Source organism: Canis aureus, chromosome 16 (genome assembly GCF_053574225.1).
Source record: "Canis aureus isolate CA01 chromosome 16, VMU_Caureus_v.1.0, whole genome shotgun sequence".
Classification (NCBI taxonomy): domain Eukaryota; kingdom Metazoa; phylum Chordata; class Mammalia; order Carnivora; family Canidae; genus Canis; species Canis aureus.
Window position 1 is genome coordinate 31141846 of NC_135626.1, and position 18025 is coordinate 31159870.

At 40.0% G+C, this 18025-nt stretch overlaps 1 protein-coding gene and 1 long non-coding RNA gene across 6 annotated transcripts in view; one reads left to right on the plus strand and one right to left on the minus strand.

Annotated features, from left to right (window-relative positions):
• Positions 1-781, minus strand: part of TOM1L1 (target of myb1 like 1 membrane trafficking protein) — a 49241-nt gene extending 48460 nt beyond the window's left edge. Inside the window, exon 1 of one of the 3 annotated variants that reach the window (XM_077852666.1) lies at positions 665-781. The gene's annotated coding sequence lies outside the window, so the exon portion shown is untranslated. The remainder of the gene's footprint in view (positions 1-664) is intronic. The other 2 variants (XM_077852665.1, XM_077852667.1) reach the window with 2 other exon arrangements.
• Positions 782-1934: 1153 nt separating this feature from the next.
• Positions 1935-18025, plus strand: part of LOC144285308 (uncharacterized) — a 135892-nt gene continuing 119801 nt past the window's right edge. For all 3 annotated transcript variants that reach the window (XR_013353616.1, XR_013353614.1, XR_013353615.1), the window contains exon 1: positions 1935-2142. This is a non-coding gene — a long non-coding RNA (uncharacterized LOC144285308). The remainder of the gene's footprint in view (positions 2143-18025) is intronic.

Sequence of the window (18025 nt, forward strand, 5' to 3'; positions counted from 1 at the left end):
CCAGAGGGAAAGCGGCCTCCTCTGTCTCGCCTCCATCTCCTGAGGGACCCCGGGGCGCCGCCGAGAACGCTGTGGGCTCCTAACCCTCCCCCACTCCCTCCCGGGAGCTGTGTTTTCCAGTAAAGCTGCGCAGAGCAGAGGGGCTTTCCTCCAGCTCCAGCACAGTGTTCGGCTTCTGGACGGCTCTGGAATGTAAATCCGAGCCTCAGCAGTCCAAGCCCTTCCCAGCTGCCTTTCAGAAGCAGAATTTATTTCCTTTTCCTGTGCATTCAATTAACATCTGATTAACCATGTTGACAGTCTCTCACCCCAAGAGTGGGGTGTCTCCAGCTGATGGCAGTTAGCCATCGGATGGGCTCCCTGTCCCACCAGACCTTGCTTTTTTTTGCTGTCAACTTGGGCCAGTTCCACAAACCCCTTCTTTGGCCCTGGAACTGGTGACTAGAGAGATCAAAGAGGACTTGTTCTGACCTACGTCCTTAGTCTTACATTTTAAAATAAAAGTCAAAACTAATTTCAGTGGTGCCAAGGAGTTAACTTTTTTTTTTTTTCCTATTTCTGTTCTAATTTTTCTTGACCTAAGTGAGCTAATACCTGGGATTCTAACGTCTAGAATGAAACATCTTTACTGTGATGGTGTTCCTTATAATGGGTTTGGTCCTACCTGTAATTGATCTTCTCCACCTGCTTATCCAGGGTGAGTGGCTGTTCTGGATGGTGCCATTTATCCACTTCCTTAGGCGTAACTACAGCCTGCTGACACTGTTGAAAATCTCTTTTGTGACATCACCCACCCAATCTCCATTCCATGTTATAGATTCTAGGTATTTCACTTTCTCTGAACCCTGCAATCAAACAATCTTAAAGAGAAAGTCAACTTTAGCTTAGGCTGCTAGTGGTGTCAGTGGCCTTCCAACAGGGATTGAGAACTAGGAAGGAACCAAACATCTAGACAGATTTTTAACATAACTCTGCAACTTCTTATGTGAGAAGTTTTTTTTTTCTTTTCTTTTTCTTTAAAAATTTTATTTATTCACTCATGAGAGACACAGAGAGAGAGGCAGAGACATAGGCAGAGGGAGAACAGGCTTCCCGCCGGGAGCCTGATGTGGGACTTGATCCCAGGATCCTGGGATCACGCCTTGAGCCGAAGGCAGACACGCTGAACCACTGAGGCCCCCAGGTGCCTGTTTTTATTTTATTTTATTTTATTTTATTTTATTTTATTTTATTTTATTTTATTTTATTTTATTTTATTTATTTATTTTCTTGTGTTTACCGAATTGAGGCACTTGAGAGAACAGGAGAAACAGCAGCAAAAAGTGGTTCAGGATGTTATGGCTGGGTGAACAGAACCAGGATTGCAGCTCTGCCTTGGGAGAAGGTTTTCACTCCCCAATGCACAGAAGGGTGTGATGGTGGTTGCAGCTTTCTCTTTTCTGTGCTCTACCACTTTCTTCACGACCCCTCTGCTTCCAACTCTGTTGTGTTTTTATGGCCTGGGACTTCACTGGGAGTGGGTTTTTCCTTGTAGCTTTTAAGCAGCAATTCCAAGAAATGATAACCATTGTAGGCCCCTAGCTGCTCTCGTGGCTTCTTCCCCCCATTGCCTATCCCTTTGCCTGTGAAATGCCTTTACATATTGTGTGTGTGTGTGTGTATACGCGCATGCACGCGTGTTTATGCTCTGTCTCTGGGTCTAAATAAAGAATTTATCCATGAAAAAAAAAAGTCAGTGCCACTCAGTGCCATTATGGTCTGGAAGCAGGATAGTAGAATTCACAACCAAGTTAAGGTCACAGAAGGGGACGGAATCCTAGAAACAAACAATGGTAAATTTTCTGTACACCAGGAGCAAAACTCTCACCAAAATTTCAATTCCAAAGAACAGATTTCTTTTAAAAGACTTTAAAGACTTTTAAATTAAAAAAAAAAAGATTTATTTATTTATTTGAGGAAGATATAGAATGGGAAGAGACGCAGAGGGATAGAATCAAGCTCCCTGAGTGCAGAGCCCTATAGATCTGGAGTTTGTTCTCCAGACCCATGAGGTCATGACCTGAGCTGAAAACGAGGAGTTGGCACTTAACCAACTGAGCCACTCAAGGGCCCCTCCAAAGAGCAACTTCTAAACATTTATATGTAAGTCATAATGCTAAGTGGAAGCAAAGTAAATAACCTTGATTTAAAATACACGAAGTAAGCTGGAACTAGAAATCTATCTGAATGCAGTCTCCATGATCCTGGAAGCAAGTAGAATTCACCTTATTTTTACAAAGATGTGAATTAAGAAATTTCTGAATTTAAGAAAAATAAAGCTAATACATAGATTGGCTAGAGTTAGAATAATGGCTGCCTGAGTCCAAAGCTCATATTGCCACTAGGTGAATCTGCTCATTGAGCACGACAGTCCTTCCTCCCCACTCTTTTAAGGAGAATCTGTTTGATTCTAAGGGAAACCTCTGGAAGAAGGTAGTATAGGGGCAGTCATATATGTTGGTACAGAGTCCTGCTGTTCTCTGCACTTGTTCAAGAATGTTATATTTTCTGTACTAGAACTATATGGTAGCTACTCTCTAAATACATTGCAAGCACTTAATCCTATAATAGCTCTATGAAACCAGTAACTTTATAACCGTTTTACAGATTAGAAACACCAAAGTAAACACATTTTCACACACTTTGCTAGTGAAGTGCCCTCTGATGGCCTTCCCATTAGCCACCCTTCTCCCCACCCCTCACCTCAGGGCCCTTCTCTATCCTACACTCCTTTTTCTGACTGCTCTTTCTCAAGATCTTCACTGGGCTTCATTTTCCTCTCTAGCTTGCCACAGTTCCACAGTCAGCCTTTTCCTCCTTTGTTTTCCTCAAGGTCCCTTCTCCTGGTCCCTTTTCTGTGAAGTCTTTTCTGACCACTGCCAAGCTTTTCTTTGAGCTTTTCAGCCAAGTCCTACCCATAGACTTCTTAGAGCCCATAACACTTTATATGACTTCTTTGTTTAGAAATCTGTTCCCTGCCTCTCAGATAGAAGTCCCTCAAGGGAACGGGACCCTATTTACTGGACTTGCTATCCAGGCACTTAGCAGGCTGTAAGGAAGGTTTACTGAATACATAAATGGCTCTCCAAAATCTTGAGCTCCTCTATTCTTTCTGAGATCCAGTCCTTAATTCCCTCCTGGATGTCTCGTCAGAACCCTAACCTTAATACATCTAGAATTATACTCATCTGCTTTCTCTATCATCTCCATATCCTACCTGACATTTTTGAAGAAGACAGTTACTGATGTATTAGAATCACATGGATTGCTGTAATGAGTACTGATGCCTGTCTCAGCCTCAAAGACTGATTCTGCAAACCTGAGATGCATCAAGGGCATCAAGACTTTTAAATGTTCCTAGATGGGCTAATGGTACTATTATTCCACAAATAAAATATCTTGAAGTTGTCTCCAACTTTTCCCTTTCCATAGAAAGGGAAATAGATTCCCTACTCTGTGTTCTCTGTCTCTCTCTGTCCCCTTGCTTTTTTCCCTTTATGGACACTGCTCAATCTGGCAGTTCTTAAATATCATAAGCCTTAATACTGTTTAGGGAGGAAATTGGACTGAAGCCTACGTTCTCCCAAACACAGCCAAGATCCTGTGCGTCAACAAATATATTACTTAGCTTTAAAATTTACTGTCTTTCACATAATAATTTACCCGTTATTCTTGTAAACTGGATGTACAAACATATATGTTGATTTTATTTCCACAGTTATGTTTAAAATACTAAATCATAGCTATTTCTAATTCTGGAAATTAACTTCAAAGCCCCACCTTCCCTCTCTTCCAGCTCTTGGGATCACCTGTATCAGCTTCCCATGAGAGGGCTTCTCTCCCCAAACCCCATACCAAGCACTTATTTATTCCATGTCTGTGGGCTTTCAGCCAAACTCAGAGACCCAAGATGAGAGAGGACAAGGCACATAAGAGGGGTGGAAGCTAACACTTGTTACTTCTTATTGGGTTAGCCACTGTATAAAGTGGTTTGGTATCTCCAATAAGTCTCATAATAATCTTATAAATTAAGAATCATTCCTGTTCTACTCACTCAGCTAAAGTTACTCATTATCAGGGGGTGAATTTGGGTTTGCTTCCAAAGCTTAGACTCTTTTCCAATTTTTTTTATCACTGCCCCCAGAGGAAGGATCATTCATGAATCTCAAGGAGGACCTGTAGCATCTAGCCCACTGTTCCTCATCCAGCAGTGCCAAGTAGGAGTATGTTGATTGACTTTAAACAGTTACCTTTCCTCCAATATTGAACTTTAAACCAAACAAGTGCTTTCCATTAGCTTCCCTCATTATCCTTACAATTAAGGATCTCCGTTGAGTTCTGGGACAAAGGGACATCTGTTGGCTGAATTCCTGTGAAGCTTCTTTTTTTTTTAAGATTTTATTTATTTATTTGACACACACACACACACACATACAGAGAGAAAGAGAGAGCGCACACAAGCAGCGGGTGGGGCAGAGGGAGAGGGAAAAGCAGGCTCTCTGCTGAGCAGGGAACCTGATGTGGAGCTCTATCCCAGGACCCCAGGATCATGACCTGAGCCACAGGCAGACATTTAACCAACTGAGCCACCCAGGTGTCCCTCCTGTGAAGCTTAAACACAATTTGGAAAATAAATTAAGGGAACCAGTATTTTCATAACCCAAGCCAACTGCCTTTCTGTTGATTTCATGATCTCATCAGTTACACTTAACTCATTTGGGGTTTGTAATTTAATTCCTGTGTGTTCTTTTGAAAATCTAGCTCAGATTTGCAAGTCAGCTCACCTGGGTTCAAATAACAGCTCCCAGATGATAAAAATAATTGCAAATCCATAGTGTTGTTTTGAAAAATAATGAGATGATGAATGTAGGCACTTAAAATGGTGCTTGGCATGTAACAAAGCTCAGTAAATATTAACTAGTTATCTTTTTTTTTTTTTACCCAGTCTACCAGGTGGCCTGAAATAGTGAGGCTTGGCAATATCTCCCTAAATGTCATGTTTAAATATGTAGGTGTTACCTGTTTGGGAAGAGAGGATCCTATTAGCACCCAAAAGCATTATGCCAGTCATGCATTTAATTTTTATTAGTACAGTATGAATAATGTGTGATTTGTTGAATAATTTACTGGAAGAAAGGTCTTGTGGGAATGGGGCTCTGAACTACCCCAGAGACTCAGAAATGGAATCTAAGGCTGGAGCCAAGCAGTGGGCTGCTATTGGGAAGTTTGTTCTATAGGAGAGCCTTGGAAGAGGAGGTAGATTGCAAGGTGAACAGAGGCATTTCGTTTAGATGCCAGATTGGTTCAGATCCCAGTACCTCTGGATTCACCAACGGTGGGCTTTGACCGGCAAATCATTCCTTCAGAACCTGTTTCTTATCTAGAACATGGAGCTAATTCCATGTTTCTCAGAAAGTGAGTCTCAAGACTAAATGACAAAACATTTGAACACTCTGAGCAAATGCCTTGGTATCTCACTGCTGCTCACTAATTGCTAAAGCCCAAAGCCTAAATAAAGTAGGCTCCTATTCCCTACTTTCTACCATACCATCATGGTTATGCCCTTTATGACACTGATTATAATCTGAAGTGGTCTTGTGCAATTATTTGTTTACTTGTTGCCTGTTCGCAGGACTTACTATTGCTCTCACTTACACTGCGAAACATACCCTCCAGATACCCTGTATTGCCTACGGGTAAGACCTTCCCCTGAAAGCAGACCTACTCATAAAGATGAATATTTGCTCCTATATCCACACCTCCCGTTCATCCTCAACCCACTTTAGGCTAGCTTTAAGATACCTTTCAAATGTGAATACTATACTAAGGACAGACTGCTCAGTTCATTTGCTTTCCCTCCTAATATCATTTGTCACAGTTGACTCTGCCTGCTTCTTGAACACAGTTCCTCTCTTAGCTCTTGTAATGGGATGGTGCACTCTCTTGGACTTCTCCCTATAGTAGTGCTGATCTAAAGCCTCCCTCTCCATGCTAGCCCCTCTTTATCCTATTCCTCTGTGTCACTGTCTTCACAGCACTTACTAGTATTTGAAATGGTCTCATTTCTTTATTTGCATGTTTATAGTTGTCTGTCCCTTACTGGCTGGCTCTGTGAGGCAGAGAAAGGTCTGTTTTGTTCATCACTGTGTCACTCAGTGATGGCAGTCCTGCTAGTACTTTCCATAGTTCACTGAAGCTGAAATGCCTTCTGTTGCAAGATGCACTGTTGTTTTAGGGACTACTAAAAGAGAAAAACAAGTTCCCAATTAAATGATGACTTCCTGCTTCCTTATCACTTAGAAAGTTTATGTTTATTTAAATAACCCCTTGAGACTTATTAGAACTAGACAAAAAAATTTTTTTTGGTACATAGGACTTCTGTTCATGAATGAAAAGGAAAATGTAAGCAAAATACATTTAACAAAATTTTTTTTTCTTCACATACAAAATCAAAATCTCTCGACTCACTCTTTGACTTAGAAATGTCAGTGTGTCAATGCGTTTTCCAGCACCATGTTATCCTTTGTGTCATCAAGAGCGCTGAGAACACATCATTTCTTAAGAGTGCCCCCTTTTCTCTCTTAGTATTTTCTCTTAAGCTGTTGACACCCTTTTTGCAAGTTTCAATGGTGGTGCTTTCTTAATCTTACCAAAGAGTGTCCATGAAAGGTTTTTCAGACAAGGAGCAGGACTCTCTCTTCTCCACCCCAATGGTCCTTAAATAGATTTGGGACCAAAACATCAAGGTGTTGCAGTTGTTTTGTGAGTTACCAGCAATAACAAATAGATTGCAAGTGTCCAGGCAATGACAACATCTCTACTGCTGCGTGGTGATCAATTATGACAGACTACAATTGTAAAAATGCATCAGAAATGTTAAAATATGAGAGGAAACAAAGAATGTCTTAGAATTATTGAAACTCCCTCGTACTTACTTCCTAGATAATTGCTCGTGAATGAAGGGAACTTGTGTTACTGTTGTGTAAGGCAACCAAAGTCTAAAATAAATCATCTAAGAAAGAAAGAAATCCCATATATCAAGGAATTATTCCAACTGCCTTTAAATTTGGAACCAGTCATGAATACTTGATGATGATTATAATTTAATCTAGAGCAGGTTTTAAACTGTGAATATACCTTTTCACTTACAATTTTTTAAAAGACCTTATCTATTCATTCATGAGAGACAGATGGGGAGGGGGGTGCAGAGACACAGGCAGAGAGAGAAGCAGGCTCTATGCAGGGAGCCCAATGTGGACCTCGATCCCATGTCTCCAGGATCACGCCCCGAGCCAAAGGCAGGTGCTAAACTGCTGAGCCACCCAGGGATCCCCTCACTTACAATTTTATTTTAAAAGTTTACCGCAGTGTACTTTAAATTATCCGCTTTTTAAAATATATGAATATTCATATTTTCAATAGAGTGCCCGAATTTCTTATACATGGAGGATAGAATGCGTTTTATTTTATACAGATAATTTTTTTTAACCACGAGAGGGCAGCCTTGTTTAACTTATCAAATTCTCCCGAAGGCCTAGAGGGGCAGCCACTTTCTGGCAGAATGCTTCACTGAATGGGGAGGGAGGGCTCCAGGAACCTCAATCAGCTGTGTTTTTCAGGGGTTTGACTGCTAAAGGCTAGCTGTTCTGAGGGGAAACACAATGATTCTGCTCATTTTATTTTCCTGGGGTCTTATGTTGGCACTAAAACCTGGCACTAGAGTAAAACCTGGTATTCTTTATTTAGCAGGCAGATAGGGGGTCTAGGGGAGTTGGTTGTTTGGGAGAATTGACATGTATCAAGGATCAGGTCGCTGCAGGAGGGAATGGATTAACAAAAGCCATGTCTAGGATTTGAAGTTCTGGATGACAAATACAATCTACAGTTGTGCAAACTTTGAAATATCAGTAAAGCCTGCCTGGGGAGCCTACACCATTAGAAAGGTGTGAGGCTGGGGCACCTGGCTGGCTCAGCCGGTTAAATGGTATCTGACTCTTGATTTCAGCTCAGGTCATGATCTCAGGGTCATGGGATGGAGCTGTGCATTAGGCTCACCACTCAGCAAGCAGTCTGCCTGAGATTTTGTCTCCCTTGACCCCCTCCCCTTGCTTGTGCTTTCTCTCTCTCTCGCTCAAATAAATAATACAATAAAATCTTTAAAAATATATAAAGGTGTGAAGTTGGAGATGGGTTTAGTAATGGAAGTGGGTCACAATCAATTAGCATAGATGGTTAGGAAGACACGAGAGAATCAAGCTTTATATCTTACATCCTTATTAGATCATTTATTCATTCATTCCTTCACTTAGCACACATGATTAAATTTTATCACACAGAGGCATAGCATGAGCTCCTCAGCTAGTGAGAGAAATGTCTAGTAAATGATAATTGCTATTTAGTCTAAGTGGTGACTAAATGTGTGGACACAGTAGTACCACGGAAGCACAGACTGGGAAGTAACTTTGCATGGAGGATTAGATACCCACATGGATTAAGGGTCTGTGAAGCATAGGGTTAGAGCCAGATCTGTTAATGTAGGCCTGAGCACAAATAATGCAATGCCCAGGAAGGGAAGGGAGCTCTAGCAAGTCTGGATCTCAAAAACTCTGCCCCTGACTCCCTTACAGGCAGAACTTTTGCTTTTAGAGCTTTTCCATCTCTATAGGGGTGAGAGCAGTTACAATGGTGTGTCCAATGTCCTTTACAGTTAAAGGTCCTTCTATGTCAGCTTTGCTAACTGAGCTATGAGAACATATGGCAACATTCACTTCTTCATTCTACAAACACATAAGGAATCAGTGATATATGTAGGAGGTAAAATCCAATCTTTGTGCTCCAAGTGCTCACAATCAAGAAAGGAAGAAACTCATAACTTTCTTTTTTAAGATTTTATTTATTCATTTGTTTATGAGAGACACAGAGAGACAGACGTAGACAGAGGGAGAAGCAGGCTCCCTGGAGGAAGCCTGATGCGGGACTCGATCCCGGAATTCCAGGATCATGCCCTGAACTAAAGGCAGATGCTCAACCACTGAGCCACCCAGGCATCCCAAGAACTCATAACTTAGTGGGCACAGTTAATTTCTTTGTGCAGATGGAAGGAAAATTCACTTTTTGTCAAGTCCTGGAATCTAGTGATTATGGTTTTCCCTCATTGGCTTCTTTTCAAAAAAGGATGAGTTTTGGGATGCCTGGAATAGAAGTGGTAGAAATCATAGTATTTCATTTTAATCTCAGGCCCAGGTTATAAGGTGAATGCTCAAATACAACAACATTAATTTTATCCCAGGGTGAGATAGAAATGCTTTTCAGATCATGTCCTGTTTTGATATTTCTGTATCAGGGCTCTCCAGCATACTTGGAGATACATTCCAATTCATAAAGGGGGGAAAAAGTTACTAAAGAGATAATATAGTATAAATATCACTTTTAAGTGAATTAATTTATATATTATTCACAAAAAAATCATCTATATGCATTTAAATGTACATCTATTCGGTCTATAGTGTGCATCTGTCCTTAAGGACTTAATTCTGAGCTTCCTTATGGCCTTTAGCTTCAGAATACCTGCTATATTCCTGAGCTCTTCCTGAGGAAACTGATGTACAAACCCTGTCCTTGCTTCGAACACTTGATCATGTTCTAATTGAGAGATCAGGAGACACTTTTTGTAAAAAGCCAGACAGTATATATTCTAGACTTTGTGGGAACTCCTTAATTCTGTCTGCCCCTGGAGTGTGAGGGCAGCCATAGACAATACATCAATGAATCAGAGTACAAAAAAAACAGATGGCAGGCCAGATTTGGCCTGTGGGCCATACTTTGCAGGTCTCTGTTCCAAATCATCTGATGCTACCATTTTCACTAATTAGACTAGGAAAGGGCACCTGAAGTATGGGTAGCAAATCTATTAGCCAGTCTCAAGGTAATGAGCAGCCTTGGAAGGAAGCTGGCATGAGATTTTTGAAGAAATCAGTATTTCTTGATCAATGGATGGATGGATGGATGGATGGATGGATGGATGGACAGATGGATACAAAAATTATTACTAGGATCAGCCACACCAGGAGCCACGAGTAGTCAGAGAGTATCAGTAAACTAAAGCCAAAAGATTAAAAAAATAATATCCAAGTAGAGGGTGGAGTAGCTGGTTAATGATACCAATAGTAGAGAATCTGAGAAGATTACCACCTGGTGGTGGTGGGGGGGAGAGTGGCTGTCAAAAAAAAATTTTTTTTTTTTAAGATTTTATTTATTTATTCATGGGGTACACAGAGAGAGAGAGAGGCAGAGACACAGGCAGAGGGAGAAGCAGGCTCCACGCAGGGAGCCTGATGTGGGACTCCATCCCGGGACTCCAGGATCATGCCTTGGCTGAAGGTAGGCACCAAACAGCTGAGCCACCCAGGGTTCCCGGCTGTCAAAATTTTGATGCTAATTTCCTGTCAAGACAATGGGTCTTGAGAATTGTGTGTCCTGAAAAAAAATCTTACAGCTTTTAATCCATATTCCAGCTTCAGTCTGGCCATTCTTGAGTTCCTGGGGGACTTCTATTATTCTTAGTTCCACATGAAACCTCATAGCTGATTTTTTTTTTCATAGCTGATTTCTTGTTGCTAGAGGTAACCTCAGTGAATCTCTGTTTCTGAGAACTCCAAAGAGCCTAGCTAACACTGTCCTCTGCCTGTACATTGGGAACCAGAGTCGTACATCAAATATGCATCACCAGATATGGCTGGCTATGTAAGGAGATTTCTCTGTTAACTGTTAGTTTTATACATTTTCTCTGGTCTTTGAATAGAGTAACACTAAGTAAAACTTCCTTGAAAAAGCACAGACATTTTCTCTGGGGGCATTTGACGAGGAACAAGCATGAATGTGTATCCCCTTCAGGCCGTTCTGTGCTGCTCAGTGAGGCATTAGGGCTCCATATGGTAGAAATTCTTCCATGACAAGTCTAGTTTATTCCAGTTGTTGCTTCTTTTGAAGATCTTGGTGAAACCTTTCATATTTCTCACCTGAATGTAGTGAAGGATTTTGGGCTGCCTGGGAACAATTTTAAAGGAAGGTTACATTATTAATCAATACTCTTTTATGTCCAGTTATCCCTGGCCAGAGATGAGTCCTTCACATCACTCTTAATAGTCCCTGGAATTTAATTCAACCCTTGTCATCTCTGACAGTGTTTTATGGTCCCCTTCTCTGGCTGCCAATCTTAAAATAACAGATTTGGGAAGAAATTTTTGTCCTTTTCTTCCACAAAATGGGAAAGAATGTACAATTTTTGCAGCCACTCAGGGTAGAAAGGTACTTTATTTTTGAAGGGGACTTGGATTTGTTAACCTATCTTTTTTTCCAAAAGCTATGCTGAAAGATATTTTATTTCTCTGATTTATTCTTATTGTTAAGAAAAAAAGTTTAGCCAGTTGTGAAACATTGCATAAAACATGGGACTCTGCTTTTGGAAATTATTTCTTACAGATCTGAGAATACATTGGAATTATTAATATGAATCCCTTAGCCATCCTCTCTTGAGAGCAGGTGAAAATAGACATCATTACTGTTTTTCTGTTAGGGACCAAACTGCATTAATAGCACACCTAAGATTTGCAAAATTGCCATGTACTAGGCACCAAGGCACAGTGTATTGATAACTTGTAGGTCCTATAGTAAGCAAGCAGATGCATTTGCTTCCAGTGTATGTAACCACTGCACATCCTGCTTCCACAGAGTATGCCCTGGAGCTCAAGCTTCAGAAAATGTAAGAGAATTCTCTATGCACAGAGCATGGAGATCTGAAGAAGAAAACCCAAGTGTGAACAATGAGATATTGGATCCTTCCGAATTTTTATTTTTATTTTTTTCTGTAAGCAGGAGAAATACACTCCCCTGGATTATATTTTGAGTAACAAGTCAGACAGTCAATGCGATGGATTGATGCTCACTACATGGCAGCCTCTGTGAGTCACCTTCACAATGAGGTAACTGATCACAAAAGGCAGTGTAGGCACCAGCTGATGCAGAGATAGAGGCCTGTGGCATACCCTTGTTTTACATGAAGCTTGTCTTTTCTTTATTGAAAGCTATGTCCCATGCTGCTCACATGGCTGTTTCCTGTCCTAATTAATTTTTGAGCTCTCTGTTGGATTTTAATTACAGACCTATTAATTCATAAGAGTTGACAGATGTTGTAGGTTGGTCATAGCAAATTAATAGGCAGGTGCTGGGTAGAAAGACCTGGACTCTTCAGTAATTGACTTCACAGAAAAATTACTACTTGGAAGTAGGAAGCACAACCTGAATACATTTAGTTACCTGGAGTAGCAGTTTTAGAAACTGAGGCTGAAAACACAGATCCCAGTATTGACTTGTGTTTTCCACAGGGTGGGGAAGGTGAGTTGAGGGCATTATAAAGAGGGAATGGGGATGAAATTGGGTTGGGTCACTTGAAAAGACTTGAACAAAATCAGTTTGAATGATATAAACACAATGGAGGCAAAGGAGAGTAAACACTTTGTTTTTAGCAAGATTTGTCTTCAAACCTCAATACAAAACTCTAGAGGGAGCTAAACTATAGAGATTTCCCTTTTTGGCTTAGTTAAGAACTTAGAACCAAAGGTGGGGAAATGGCCAAATTTACTTTTATCCCTCCAAAGTCCACTTCCAATTCTGGAACTTTGTCCCATTGCTGGGAGAAGAAGCCATGCCAAGGGAGCTAGAATGTAAAAAAGCCCTGTGCCTCAGTGTAAAGATGTCCCTGTCCTGGCACTGTCCTTGCCCAGCCCTAGGAAAGGGGGGCATGAGAAGTGACAGAGCTGGTGGGTCTCTTCCCATTTGAAGCAGTCCTGGCCATGCCTAGTATCTGAGGGAATTCTACAGAAAGGGGAGAAAGACTCTGCTGATACAAAGACATTTTAGCACCTGTAAAAATTCCACACCTAAAAGCATAGCCTGCAGTCTAAGTATAGTCATCTGGATCAGCACTCTGGCTCCTTAAAGGCAGCCCTGTCTTCCCCCCAAGCCTGCCTCATCCTTGGGAAGGAGTCAGATGAGGATGAGGGAGAAGAAAGAGCCTTGAGTTGGCTGTCAATACCTGCCTCTATAGGGAAATCAAACCATCCAAGTGCTATGTCTATAAGCAGGATTTCTGTCAACAAAAGCATCCTCTTGGGAGTGAATTGGAATTACATAGAAAGGGATTTAGAGCATTCAAGAAGAACTTTCTAATTAGTAGAGTGGTGAGATTGTAGAATAAACAAAGGTACTGGAAAATTTCTTTTAACACCTAAAAGGTAAAGATAAACAAATGCAATAAGTAGTTTCTTAATATCCCCCCGACCTTTTCAACATAATTCTTACCAATCTTTTAAGACCCCCCTGAGCAGAATTAGATGCCCCTTATGCTTGCTTCTAGCCACACATGCATATTTGCATATTTATTATGATATCTGTTCACAGGCAGAGACTGTCATCTATTTTGCTATTAAATATTAGTTGCATTATTTAAAGAAACATGGTGACATTTTAAAAGTGTTATCAAAACAATCGTTCAAATGGAATAAAATAGATTATTTTTCCTGAAAATTTTCAATAATGAGGGTGTTTCTATAGGCAAAGTATGTAATTATAAACCTCAAATATCACTGAGCAGATATCCAGTGTTTAATTTTCTCAAATGAAATGGCTTCTTTCCCTTTAACCACCAATATCCTCATTAGCAGAACATCTCATACTCTTTTCTTCATGACTTGTTATATTCAATGTTATTGCAAAACAAAGCTCTGGATCTTTCAAATATAGTAGCTGCAATAGGTCAGCAAAAGCATTTTGCCATACCATGTGGGTGACAGATTTTCTTGCTCCCTTTTGGCATTGTGAGTTCCTGGCCACCCCTTTGTACTGAGACTTGTCCTTGCAATGCAAACAATATGCCCTGATTTTTCAGTCCTATTATAGTCAAATCATGTCATGAAAACATAAATTGTGAGAGAACTGCCTGTAGTAGAGTTGTGCTTTCCACAACTGGCTGCACATCAAAATTACCGAAAGATCTTTTACACCTTGCAGCCTCTTACCTGCACATCAGATCAACAGAATCAGGGGCTCAGTGCTGGTGGTGGAGGGAGGTTTGGTCATCTACATTTTCAAAAAGCATTTCCCAGGATCCAGCTGTACAATGGATTTGGAGACCACCATACAAGATTACCTTTTGCAGTCTCTCAGTGTTTAGAAATTCTTCATAATGAAAAAAATATTCCCCCACTCCCTGCCCTTCCCCAACCCACCCCAGGTGAGATTCTTGCAATTAATAGTTGCCCAGTTAATAACTACAGAAGAATCATAATCTATTATTCATTTATATTGGGGGAGGACATACACTCATTGGGAGACATCTTCAGAAAAAACTGTATGTAGTTTTCTCTAAAATGATCATATAGGGATTAGTACTGAAATAAAGGGGGCCAAGCAAGGTTGGCCAAAGATTTGAGGAGTTGATGGATAGATGTGAAAGCACCACAACAACGTTTGGCATAGAATAGGTTAATAGATGCTCAATAAATCTATTTCTTTCCTTTTAGATTTCCATTTCTTCCCTCTTCTCCTTTCTCTTCCTCTCTCACTTTGCAGGTATCCAACCCTTCTATTTCCCATAAATACAGAAAACAAAAATACAAAGATATTTTACAAGTCAGACATTACATAATATTAGTTATTATTCTCTAGAATGTAATTGGAGCGGATATATTTCCACTTTTACTGCTCCACTGACTATTCTCTTAATTAGTGCCTAGCAAACTAGCCCCTCTATAAGTTAATTCTCTATCCTTCATGAAAACAGTCCCAATCCTCTGTTTTTCTTGAAGATTAGCAAAGTTCAGCAAAAATCAATCCCTTTTTTCTCTTTGATCCCAAAACACTTTGTACCTCTGCTGTAGAGTTGTCACACTCTGGCTTTTCCTTTAATTATCTAACTGCCTTCATCTTTCCATGTTGATTTCTCTCTGTATATCCTCATAGTACCCTACCTATCATAGGTGTTCAGTAAATGTCATTCTGTTTTATGCATTTATTATAATTGTAATTGGTTAGATTTGGGGGTATTATTTTCTTCTTCCTGACCTGCCTGCTGTATGGTAAAGCTGTCAGAGGCAAATACAGTCTGTCTGACACAGGGACAGGGGGTGCAAACCTGCCTCAATCCCAAATGACCTCCAAGTTCCTTCCCATTTCTCTATCCCTCTTCACATAGAGTAATTATGTTCCCTTTCTCCATTTCCTTACCTCACATTCTCTCCTCAACTCATTTTAAGTGTTTTTTTTTTTTTTTCTATCACTTCAGGGAAACTTCTTTCATCACGGTTACCAATGATCTAGGATGATCCACTGATAATTTCTTTGTCTAATTTTATTGAGCTCTTGGCAGCATTCAAACAACTGATGCTCTCTTGCCTTTTGTTTTTAAACATTCTTTTTACTTGATTATTCCATGACACCATAAGTATAGTTTCTTAGCCTCTTCCTATTTCAAGATGATACTTTTTTTATGACCATGCTTCTCTCTTAGATCTGTAAATGTCAGATGCCTGGGGGCTGAACCTTCCTTTCTAATCTATCTATGGACTCTCTCCAGGTGATGTCATCCAATCCCATGGGTTTACATACAATTAATGTACTGATGACTCTAAGTGTGTATCTTTGGCATTTTTTCTTGAAACTTCAGACCCTGATATCAAACTGCTTAATTGACACAGCCATAAACACAGATGTTTAATAGCCATTTCAAAAATAACACCATCATAAGGGGACTCTTGATTTTCACCTCCAAATGTACTCCTCCTTCTTTGCCTCAGCTAATGGCATCACAATCTACTCCATTGTTTGGGAACCAAATGTGGGTATTATCCTTGACTTCTTACTTTCTTTCATCCACCGTATCAATAAGTTCTGTGGATATCCAAAACACCCTAATCTATCAACTTTTCTCCATGTCCATCCTTAGAGTCATAATCTAAGATTACCCTAATTCATAGTCTTAAGAAGTCTCCTGATTCATTGTCCTGCTTGTACTCTTACATCTCTACATTATACTCTCTGCAAAGCCAAAGAGAGTGATTTTTTAAAGACACAAATCTGATGATACCACACACTTCTCCCCACATCTTAAAATCATCAATGATCTTTACCCTATACTTTAGACTAAATCTAAATGACTTATCCTGATCTATAAAATTCTATGCACGTATTACATGGATGTATCACAACCACCTGGAGGATCTATTAAACCCCAGAATGTTGGGCCTCACCCCAGAGGTTCTGATTCAGCAGGCCTGGAATACAGGTGGAGAATTCGCATCTCTTAAGTTCTTACGTGATGTTGATGCTGCTGGTTTGGGGACCACACTTTGAAAACCACTGTTCCATACATGATGGTTCCTGCTTACCTCTCTGACCCCAACTCTTACTTTCTTGTCTCCTTCTATGCTCCTTCTACCCTGGAGCTCCTTCCCTCCATTAAAACTTTTGTATGAACTATCTGGTTTTCTTATCTAAATGTAAGCATAATGCTCAGTATGTAATGAATGAACCATAAATATCTATGAAGGAATGAATTAAAGTTCTTATTATAGTATATCGCACATTATCTGTCACTCTTTAGCTGGTGCATCATCCTTCTGAGGATGAAATTCTTGAGGGTGGGAATGTATCTTTTATCTTCATATTGACAAGCCAAATGCCTGCCATTTAGTAGGTATTCAATATTACTATTTGCCGATTTTAGTTGTTTCTCCTTTCCAGTGTTAGGAAGGAACATTTGCCATGAACTCACGGCTTCTGTGAATTTCCTGACCTCTTTAGGTCTAAGTATGGTTAATCAGTGCTACATGGCTTTGATATGTTGAGGCTAGTTTATACTGGTTCACAAGAGCCAACTGTTAAATTTTCAGGAATTTTGGGTCTATGACGTCATATCGGTAGCTCAAAATCAGCCACGGTGGGAGTATTTACACCACAGAGATAAGCAAATGCTACAAATCAAGTATTTTAGTACTGGTATTTTTCTCCTTAGTTTTCATCCCCCTTGCACCCACCCACCCCTCCCCCATTTTCTAATAGCTTCTGGATTGGTCTAAGACTTTAAGAAATAAACATATAATACAAATTGACTCCTGATCTCCAACAGAGTTGTTCCTTAGGATTTCCAAAGGGGACTGGGAGAGAAAGTCCATTCACTTGCTGATAAAGCTGTGAAGTTTGGTGTTCATTAAGGCTGCTCTACCTTTGCCTTGCATAGTTTGGTTATATCAAGCCAATGGATTTCACATTCCCCACCAGCCTCCCACTCCCCTGCCTTTTTTTTTTTTAAACAAAATTCAAGCTTTTTTGAATGGGTTTTGGTCACTTACATGGTAAAGAATTCTGAACAATCCAGTACAGTTCTTAAAATTAATATTTTGTTGAGAATATACCTATTGATATGATGTAGCATAGTGCAGTTGGAGTATATTAGATTATTAAACCAGAAAACCTGAGTTGGTTAGAGTGCCAGCTCCACCCATGAGCTGCTAAGGAAATTATCTAACCTCTCTGACCCTCTGTTTCTTTAACTTTAAAATGGGGGTAATACTACCTACTCTGACACCTCCACAGGTTTTCCAAACTGATCAAATTTGACAATAGATACAAAAATGTTTTATAGAGCATAAAGATCTCTATAATAGTATTATTAACCTGATGAAAAAAGGATGGGGTTTGTAGAATGAGTTGATCATTGGAAGCATACTTCTGGTATTTCTGCATGCAACTATAAACATTGAAAGTTTCAAATGTCTCTGGTCATCTAGGTTGTATGAAATGTATACTAAATTTTAGGAATGAGCAATAATCACAGGAAAACTGGTTCTTTTCCTTAGATACTTATTTTTAGAATAGTTTGCGATGAGAGTTAGGGAGAAAGAAGCATTGGCCAGGGGATGAAGAGAACTTG